Source organism: Chelon labrosus, assembly GCF_963514085.1.
Source record: "Chelon labrosus genome assembly, chromosome: 17".
Taxonomy (NCBI): domain Eukaryota; kingdom Metazoa; phylum Chordata; class Actinopteri; order Mugiliformes; family Mugilidae; genus Chelon; species Chelon labrosus.
In genome coordinates, this window is record NC_140350.1 from 26,019,040 (window position 1) to 26,027,256 (window position 8,217).

The 8,217-nt window shown below is 38.0% G+C and overlaps 1 pseudogene across 1 annotated transcript; it reads left to right on the top strand.

Moving 5' to 3' along the window:
• The first annotated feature begins 452 nt into the window (after positions 1-452).
• Positions 453-1,774, top strand: LOC311502213 (GTPase IMAP family member 9-like; annotated as a pseudogene). The gene is made up of 2 exons: positions 453-471; positions 671-1,774. The product of its transcript is annotated as a GTPase IMAP family member 9-like (transcript).
• The last annotated feature ends 6,443 nt before the right edge of the window (positions 1,775-8,217 follow it).

Genomic DNA, 8,217 nt, shown 5'->3' on the forward strand with positions numbered 1-8,217 from the left:
ACTTCGTGTTTAACTGAATTTTACTTTTATTCTTTATTTAAATGCATTACCTGTCTGTTAGCTGAGTCTGTAACTTAAGTCCTGAAACATCCTTTGGTTTCCATTTGAGAACAAAGTGCTGACAGAAACAAAGAAAGGATAAAGTCTCAATGTTATCTTAAATTCAGTTCAGTTTGAGATTTACAGACTCAACAATAAAGTCATCATAAAACATATACATCAATAAAACACAGATCATAAAGACGACAAACTTTTCCAGTCAAAGGTAAAGCTGTTGAAATCTGTTGACATCAGTGTAAAACTGTTTGTAGAAGGATAGGGAGGCTGTGTAGAGGGCGACCTGCAGTGACACACCTGAGGGAACAGTAACAGGGTCAGGTGCTCTAATGAACTAAAGGATTCTACCATTATGCACATTATACCATCCATAAAAATACTGATATTTCCTCCATATGGATGTTGCTGACACATGTAACTTTCAAACGCAACTTTCTTCAGACACATTAATGAACAAATACAAAATATGAACAACAAGAAACATGAGGGAAAGGAAAACACCAGAAACCCAAATAACCATGACGAGATAATGACAGGACCGTGACATAATGCCTTCACCAATCTTTTTTAAATTCAGAGAGTTGAGTCATGTCTTTGTAATTTTCTCCAACAGGTGATCCAAACTTCACGATTATTCTTGTTGGGAAAACATCATCAGGGAAGAGTGCAACAGGAAACACCATCTTAAGAAAAGAAAGTTTTAGTGTTTCTACAGTGACATCAACATGTGATGTGGACATGACTGAGTTTGATGGTAAAATACTGGCTGTGGTTGATACTCCAGATCTGTTTGGTTCCAGATTATCTGAAGATGCAGTGAAAAAAGAGATCGGTAAATGCATCTCATTCTCTGCTCCTGGTCCTCATGTGTTCCTGGTGGTGATCAATACAAACAGATTCACAGAAGAAGAACAGAAAACAGTGAAAAACATCCAGAAGACCTTTGGAGAAGCAGCCACTCAGTGACTTGATGAAACAGTGTGGAGGAAGATATCATGTCTTTAACAACAAAGATGAAGATCCATCTCAGGTCAGAGAGCTGCTGAAGAAGATCAACTCAATGGTTCAAAGAAATGGAGGAAGATGCTACACCAACGAGAAGTTCAGAGAGGCTGATAGAGCCAACAAAGCTCAACCAAAGGAAGTTGCAGTAAAGATCGACCCCTCAAACATTCCCAACGGGACACTTGTTACTGCAACTACTGTTGCTGGAGCTGCTGGTGTCGGTGTTGGAGCTGCTATTGGAAGTGGTGCTGCATCTGGAGCTGCTGCTGCAGTTGCAGCAGGTCCAGTGGGAGCTGCAATTGGAGCTGGAGTGGGAGCTGTAGTGGGAGGTGTGGCTGTGGCAGTGAAAGAGGGATGTGTTATACAGTGATTCATTAGCTGCAGCTCATTAAATGAACAGGAAATAAATCACAGCAAATGCTCATATAAGGTAGCCTACTGCAGGAATAGATGCCATAACCTACGCATGTAGCCTACGCCGGTGTGAGCCATTTATCCTTGTACTTCATCAGTCTGCTCGCTCTGTAACAACTCCACCCAAACACACTACTACCAAGCAGACCAATCACAGCTCTTGTGGTCTTAAACTGCCATGTGATTACGTATGTTCTGATTGAACAGAGTTAATTTTGTGTAACATGTAACTTGGAGGCTGTAGTCTGTCCACAGCACCTGATCTCTGGAGTCATCTATCAGTGAAACTTTGGAGAACCTGGAGAGAACCCACGCACACGTAGAACATGTAAACTCCACACAGGAAGGAACCAGTCGGCCTGGATTAGAACCCAGAACCTTCTACAACAGCAAAACAAAATTCTAAATAAACGTCAGCTGCAGTAGGACGACTAATATTTCAGTGAGTTTAGTTTCTTTTCCCCAAACCACCAGTTCCCCCACCCGTAGTGGTACCACTGCTCGGTTCCCACACCATGTCGCTTTGAAAGCATAACCAACTGGATTTATAACGGGCTTGACGTATCTTCCCATTTAATTTTCATCAGGAATGGTTCTCTCTCTTGAATAGCTGAAGGATCCAACCAACCCTGTGACGTAGTTGATGACGTCACTCCAAAATGGCAACTTGCTAGCTAGCAAGCTAGGTAGAAATGACAAAAAATAAACTTATTAAATCTTTGATTTTAGCACCTTTTTACAGTTTTTCTCAATTGCTAAAACACAATTTCTGAAACCTTGCTCCATTTTGTCAAAACCTTAAACACAAAACCTCAGCTTCAAGCACGATTTACAAAACCTCTGAATCCTCTTGCAAAATCAAACTTTCGCCTCAAAACAGTTTTACCTGTGCCCAAAATCAAACTTTCGCCTCAAAACAGTTTTACCTGTGCTCAAAATCAAACACTGCTCTCAAATAATAAACAAATTGCTCAAAATGACATACACTATCAAGCAGTCAGTAAACAATGCACCAAAAAATAGAAAACACATTGTTCAAAACATATAGTTCTCAGGGAGAAGTACATTTTTAATCTCAAAACAAATTTCATATGTTTCTGTCATTATACAAAAAGCTCAAAATTGATCAGAAATTACTGTGTTTTGCTCTTTGCATTTTTTTTTGTTCTTCCTCCTTCTTGTACCCTTATTTTTACAGTGCTGTACCCTGCATCTCAAAAACTTTATCTCTGTGATACTGTAATTCTTGTTCTTTGATGATATGAACGTGTAACCAGTCGAAATCTATTGAGCAGTCAGTACTGAAAACAAATGGAAAGCACAATGTTCAGGGCCATACAATTTGTTTATTGTACCATATACAGCCTACAATGCACTGTGCTACAGTATACAACGAAAGTGACAAAAATCAAAGGACTAAACATGTGATCAATGGGCTTCTTCTTGTCTTTGGGCTGGGTCAGGCCAGAGCATTTCATCAACATCACATGCAATATTTTCCCTCCTGAGGCAACGGGGGAAAAAGCCTCTGGTGTGCCGTATCCAGCCCTGACATGATTCCTCACCTATATCACCACAGGCTAAATCCATGGCTTGCAGCAGATTTACTCTGGTGTAGGGCTGTCTATCATATACTTTCCATCTCCAAGAGGAGAAAAACTCCTCAATCGGATTCAGGAAAGGCGAGTATGGAGGGAGGTACAGGTTCATAAACTGAACATTGATGGTAAACCATTCCCTCACTTGAGCAGCTCGGTGGAAGCTGACATTGTCCCACACTATTACATAGGTGGGCATGGGATCTAGCTCTTGACCCTGCTGCTCTTGAACCTGCTGCTCAAATAATACATCTCTTAGACTGACAAGAAATCTGAGAAGATGCTGGGTGTTATAAGGCCCCAATGTAACATGGTGATGTATAACACCATGGTTGCTGATAGCAGCACAGATTGTGACATTGCCACCTCGTTGACCAGGGACTTCAACAATGGCCCGCTGTCCAAGGATTCCAAGTCAAATATTGTCTGTGTAGAAATACAATATACTGTATGTAGAATTGTGTAAGTTGTACAGAGACAGTGCTATGCTGTAGAGTACAATTAGGCCTAATGTATGCACTTCTGATTCATATACATTGTACTGAAGAGTAATGTCATTCACATAGTATGTGTCGACAATCTGGATTACAGTAAATGTGTCTGGATGTACACTTACTTGCACATACTGAGCTCGCAGTTCTTTCACCCTTGGTGAGTTGCGCTCAAAAGGTACTCTGTAAACTTGTTTCATTCGCATCCTGTTACGATAGAGGACACGGTCAACTGTGGAAATGCTCACACTGTCGATTCCCTGGAAGTGTGTGTTGTCTTGTATCACTCGTTCCTGGATTTCTCTGAGTCGTATTGTGTTATTTTGAAGGACCATGCCCACTATAATGGTCTCTTGCTCCTGAGTGAATATAGCTGTCCTTCCACCTGCACGTGGCAGCCTTGCAATTCTATAAAAAGTAGATATGCAGTTACAAAAAACATTCATGCAGTGCAATACAGTGATGAATTTTACAAATATCTATTGGAACAGCTGCATATACTGTAGTACAGTAAATTTATAATTACAAAAATACAGTAGTATACTGTACCTGTTCTCTTCTCTGAATGTCCTTACTATGGTGGACACAGAAAATCGGCTCAAATTGGGTTGCACTCTAAGTCCTGCTTCCCTCATTGTCAGTCCATGGACAACAACATGGTCTATGATTGTTGCTCGAATTTCATCGGATATTTCCACTCTTTGTCTTCCTCTTCCTCTTCCTCTTCCTCTTCGTCCTCCTCTTTCTCCTCTTTCTCCTCGTCCCCCACCTCGCATACGCACTCGTCCTCGTCCTCTCACATAAATTCTTCTGTCCATTCTCACACTTTCTCATTCCCACCTTCAACAACCTGTTTGCTCTCTGAACTGGCTTATATTGGTTGTCACATCATTTGAAACAAGTGAAATCAGTTTTGACTGACTGTGTTCAATCAATGACATTTCTGCTCTCTTTATATGTAATTGTTGCCACTTGTGTTTACCAGTATGGATGACATGTGCATTAGAGTGCAGAATGTGTTTTAAGAATGAGAATGTGTTTAGAGTTTTGCTAAACCATGTGAAATGGTTTAAGGTATTGACAACAGACTGAACAGTTAGCTTAATGAGTTCAAGCAACTGAGAACGTTCTTCAGCCAATGGATTTTAGTGTTTTAGCAACTGAGAAAAACTGTAATATGTGACTTTAGCAAAGTTGTTATTCCTGATATAGTTCTGTCTCAGTATCAGGACCAACACATCTACGATTCATTTTCCCTTTAATGAAGGAGCGTAATTGTTGCTGCTTTCTGCATGAGGCCTGTTATGATCTGCCTGGATCATGATAAAAATCAAGAATCCTTTAAACCCTTTAAAACATCTTCATACACAGTCTTCATAAAATATGAAGCTAAAGAGATAAATCATCAAGGATGTGAAAATATACGTCTGTCATTTTGATGAAACTTAATGAAGTTTTTTATTTATTAAGTTCAGTTCAGAATTTGAGTTGATTGATATGATTTTATTTTATCAAAGAATTTAAATTCACACATGGGGGGAAAAAAAGACTTGAACTCAAATAAACTGTAGTGGAGGTATTAATATTTTTTAGGAGTTAATTTAAACTTCTTTTTATTTTCCAGATATGTTTATTTTAACAGGAGAGACAGAAATCTCAAGAATAGTAAATAAGCCTCGGGAGGTCTTCATTTATTATAGATCTTATGGATTTACGTTCTCTAATAAAATAGAAAGTTTGAAGAGTTTAGAGGAGCTTTACTGCATCAAAACACACTCTAACATATGTTTTACGTTTTTTACTGTGCTTAAATTTCGCTTCTTCATAAAAGTGTTTGTGTTAATAAACTGGCCGTAAATAGGGTGACCAGATCCCAATTCACCAGATGTGGGACAAAGGCTACGTTTGTGTGGGACAGTGTGGGACAATGTGAGATACCAGTGCATCAAGGTCCCCTAAAAGAACTAACAGAAAAAATAAACATTTCTATTCTGCCCCTTTGCTTATAACATTACTATGCTTTGCCATCTGATTGATTCAGTAGCACATAACAGCCTGCAAATGAAAACTTAAATATATTTTATAATATATGTATATATATATATATATATATATATATATATATATATATATATATATATATATATATAAACTTATTTAAATGCAACTTTCCCAAGCTCCCAAGTTGAGCAACACGTTTTGTCTCGCATCGTCTGTGTCGTTTCACGTCGTATTCACCTCCGTGTGAAACGGAAAAATGACTCAAGCAAACTTCACAGCAAACTTTACCAGACTCTCCTTGCTCTGGTTTCACCCAGGGATAGATAGTGTCCCGGTCTTTATTATAGCTGCATTTCCTCTTCTCAGTCGTACGGGTCGTGCTTCCCTCCATGTCTCTCGCCGTTCTGATCTGATTTGTATTGTTTGTTGTTGGTGGGCGTGCCCTTAACCTGCGTCCGCGTCTCAGTTTGATTGACATGATCAAACAGCCCGCCCCGCCCCCTGATGACAGCCCTCACTGCTTTCTCCAAACAGCTATTTGATAAATGCCAGATTATAAAACACGCATGGAGTCTGACTGTCAATAACAATGCGGGACAACGTCTCAATTTGCAGGACGTGTGAAAAGTAATGAAAATGCGTGACTGTCCCGCACAAAGCGGGACATCTGGTCACCCTAGCCGTAAATAATGAAGTTTGTTGAGCTGTAGTTCTTTTCTCTCACCAGCAGGTGTCGCAAGGGTCCGTCTTTCCGATCAGTCGCCATTTTTGAATTTTCCTGTTTATTCAGATCCACAACGGATCCAAGAGCGAAACAGCGCCACTCAGCATCGGGTCTGCGTTGTGGATAAAAGAGGAAGTGCAGGCGTGGCCTCACTCTTCGTTAGCATAGTGACGCATACAGCGCCGTTAATCTAACACTGTTTTATATAAACTGTTTAGTTGCAGCGCTTTATTTTTATTTGACCTCCAGCTGCAGATCCTTCAGAATAAAATAAAGTTTTTGATTAATTTAAACTTCTTAAAGTTTCTAAAAGTGAATTCTGTTCTTTTATTGACAAGCTAAGAAACTCTGCAATTCTGCTCCCCGAGGCTAAGCTAACTAGCTCGATGATGCTAAGCTAACTAGCTGCATGAAGCTAAGCTAGCAGAAGAGAGGCAGCAGCTCAGTCTGGACCCTAATCCATTGATCATTAAAGTCTTCAGTGTTTACGAACAGCCGCGGTCTGAACATGAAGAGTTTATGACCATCAGCTGGTTAATGTTCACCTGGAGACAGGTGAAACAAGATGGCCGCCCTGCTCTTATCTCTGCTTCTACAGTCTCTCATCTCACCCTCTTCTTTTTCTTCTTCTTCTTCTTCTTCTTCTTCTTCTTTAGTTTTAAATTCTTTAGATTCAGATGAAGGTGAAACAGTTTGACGTCAGAGTGAATGATCATCAGACTCAAAACAAAAACAACCTTAATAATAGAATAATATAACATTTAAAATGAATAATTTATACTTTATTGATGGTCACTGTCTCACTAAATAATAAATAATAATAAATACTTTCATTTGTTTCCAGCTGAGTGTGTTAGGTCTGACCACCCTCACATTTTTATTACTTAATTCAGTCAATTTGTTCAAAATATTTGTTAATATAAACAGTTGTATTTATTATTTTAAAGAGATTAAAAGTGCATTATACATTACATTTTCTGAGTTTATTTGTCGGTCTCTTTATTTTATTTGGAAGGATAATTTCTACATTTATTTATTAGATTTTTTATGTTGAGCTTTCCTTTTTAAATTCCTCTTATTTAATCCTTTAATTTATTTTAGTTTTAAAATTAAAATAAATTGAGTAAAATGTGCTTTCTGTTCTTCTTTCTGTTTTATTTACTGTTTTTATATCAAATCTGATGAAGTATAATATTTATATAAAAATCATATAAAAACATTGTTGGAGAAATACACTATTATTTAATATTATTCCATGAATATAATTCATATTTCTTGTACACAATTCAAAAATTAAATTTTGTGAGATTATGAAATTAAATACTTAAACATATATGTGTGTGTGTGTGTGTGTGTGTGTGTATGATTTTATATTTGAGATTTTTAGATTTATTAATAATAATAAATTTAATTCTGACTTTAATCATATGAATTAAAAATAAAAATCAGATTTCTGTTTTGACTGAAGGTGAAACTCAATGAACAGATTTCAGGATTTAAAAGAAAACGTTTGATTTTATTTGGTGTGTTTTGTTATTATTTCAGATTCTCTCTCTATCATTATGAAAGAAAAGGTGATTTTATTTTATTGTGTAAAGTGAATTAAAGTGAAATGTGTGACACACAGAAGCTCAACAGAAGAACAACCAGACACTTGAAAACATAAAAACCATCAGATGAGAATTATTGAGGCTTTTATGTGATTTTACGGCGGCCGACTAAACTAAATACTCATCAGTGTAAAACAATAAATCTCCCATAAATCCATAAAGACGCAGATAATTCCTCTTCAGGAGGGCAGCGCAGGGCGACTTCAGCTGGAGGGTTGTTGGTTTGAATCCCTGCAGCACGGCGCCCATGAGCAAAGCATTTGTACTGAGCTCTTAAATTACATGTCGGTGTTTCTGCACAAAACTTAATCCACAAT